The 2,518-nt window shown below is 38.2% G+C and overlaps 1 non-coding gene across 1 annotated transcript; it reads left to right on the plus strand.

The window, feature by feature from the left end:
• The first annotated feature begins 217 nt into the window (after positions 1–217).
• TRNAL-AAG (transfer RNA leucine (anticodon AAG)) lies at positions 218–300 on the plus strand. Its single transcript has one exon. It is a non-coding gene; the product is annotated as a tRNA-Leu (tRNA).
• The last annotated feature ends 2,218 nt before the right edge of the window (positions 301–2,518 follow it).

Here is a 2,518-nt window from a genome sequence, read left to right on the forward strand (position 1 = left end):
CTGCGGAAACTCGGGATCGAACCAGGGACCTTTAGTCTAACGCTCTCCCAACTGAGCTATTTCGGCTAACACATCTAGTTTACAGATGGTTGTGAAGGGCACAGTGTTGTAAAATGTCCCCAACGATAGGAATGTTTTTTCATGTGTTAAACAACGGTTTTACAGCTCGCATGGCTTCTTTTTTTTTTGCATTGGTGGAAGTGCAATACAATGCAAAGTCAGGATGGCCGAGCGGTCTAAGGCCTTGCGTTAAGCTCGCAGTCTCCTCTGGAGGCGTGGGTTTGAATCCCACTTCTGACAGATGTTTTTTATATAGAGATTAAAAATCTTCAAAAAATTTCAGAATGAAAACTACACACTGTACTGGCATGGAATGCTAATGGAATTTGTAAAATTATATTCACCACAATGCAACATAGGGCTTTTGAGGTATTTTACCTAAGCTGCCAAAACTCTAAACGCATCAACGATTTAACTCACTTTAGTGGATTTTGAGTTAAAATGAAACTGCTGAAACCAAGGATCAAAGCAGGGATATTTAGTCAAACGCTCTCCCAACAGAGCTAGTTCAGCTAACACACTTAGTGCATTGATGGGTGTGTAGATGATTGTGTAGAGCACAGCATTGTAAGATGTCCCCAATGATAGGAATGGTTTGTTATGTGTAAAAATGTCTCTTTTTATAAAGAAAAAAAAAACTTCAAAATTTTCAAAATGAAAACCAAACACTGTACTGGCATGAAATGCTAACGGGATATGTAAAACATTTTTTTCCACAATGCAAAATAGTGCCTTTGAGGTATATTAACTAAGCTGCTAAAGCTCTAAACGTATCAACGACTTAACTTACTTCAGTTGATTTTGAGACATAAGGAAACTGCCGAAACCCGGGATCAAGCCAGGGACCTTTAGTTCTTCAGTCTAACACTCTCCCAACTGAGCTATTTCGGCTAACACACCTAGTTGACAGATGGTGGTGTAGGGCACAGTGTTGTAAAATGTCCCCAACGATAGGGATGTTTTTTCATGTGTTAAAACAACGGTTTTACAGCTCACATGGCTTCTTATTTTTTTTGCATTGGTGGAGGTCTAATACAAAGCACAGTCAGGATGGCCGAGCAGTCAAAGGTGCTGGGTTCAGGTTGCAGTCTCCTCTTAAGGCGTGGGTTCGAATCCCACTTCTGACAGATGTTTTTTATTTACAGACTAAAAATCTTCAAAAAATTTCAGAATGAAAACTAACCACTGTACTGGCATGGAATGCTAACAGGATTTGTAAAATTATATTCACCACAATGCAACATAGGGCTTTTGAGGTATTTTACCTAAGCTGCCAAAACTCTAAACGCATCAACGATTTAAATCACTTTATTTCAGAATGTTTTTTTTATAGAGACTAAAAATCTTCAAAAAATTTCAGAATGAAAACCACGCACTGTACTGGCATGGAATGCTAACGGGATTTGTAAAATTGTATTCATCACAATGCAACATAGGGCTTTTGAGGTATTTTACCTAAGCTGCCAAAACTCTAAACGCATCAACGATTTAACTCACTTTAGTGGATTTTGAGTTAAAATGAAACTGCTGAAACCAAGGATCAAAGCAGGGATATTTAGTCAAACGCTCTCCCAACAGAGCTAGTTCAGTTAACACACTTAGTGCATTGATGGTTGTGTAGATGATTGTGTAGAGCACAGCATTGTAAGATGTCCCCAATGATAGGAATGGTTTGTTATGTGTAAAAATGTCTCTTTTTATAAAGAAAAAAAAAACTTCAAAATTTTCAAAATGAAAACCAAACACTGTACTGGCATGAAATGCTAACGGGATATGTAAAACATTTTTTTCCACAATGCAAAATAGTGCCTTTGAGGTATATTAACTAAGCTGCTAAAGCTCTAAACGTATCAACGACTTAACTTACTTCAGTTGATTTTGAGACATAAGGAAACTGCCGAAACCCGGGATCAAGCCAGGGACCTTTAGTTCTTCAGTCTAACACTCTCCCAACTGAGCTATTTCGGCTAACACACCTAGTTGACAGATGGTGGTGTAGGGCACAGTGTTGTAAAATGTCCCCAACGATAGGGATGTTTTTTCATGTGTTAAAACAACGGTTTTACAGCTCGCATGGCTTCTTATTTTTTTTTACATTGGTGGAGGTCTAATACAAAGCACAGTCAGGATGGCCGAGCGGTCAAAGGTGCTGGGTTCAGGTTGCAGTCTCCTCTGGAGGCGTGGGTTCGAATCCCACTTCTGACAGATGTTTTTTATTTACAGACTAAAAATCTTCAAAAAATTTCAGAATGAAAACTAACCACTGTACTGGCATGGAATGCTAGCGGGATTTGTAAAATTATATTCACCACAATGCAACATAGGGCTTTTGAGGTATTTTACCTAAGCTGCCAAAACTCTAAACGCATCAACGATTTAAATCACTTTATTTCAGAATGTTTTTTTTATAGAGACTAAAAATCTTCAAAAAATTTCAGAATGAAAACCACGCACTGTA

This window comes from Hyla sarda, chromosome 1 (genome assembly GCF_029499605.1).
Source record: "Hyla sarda isolate aHylSar1 chromosome 1, aHylSar1.hap1, whole genome shotgun sequence".
Taxonomy (NCBI): Eukaryota; Metazoa; Chordata; class Amphibia; order Anura; family Hylidae; genus Hyla; species Hyla sarda.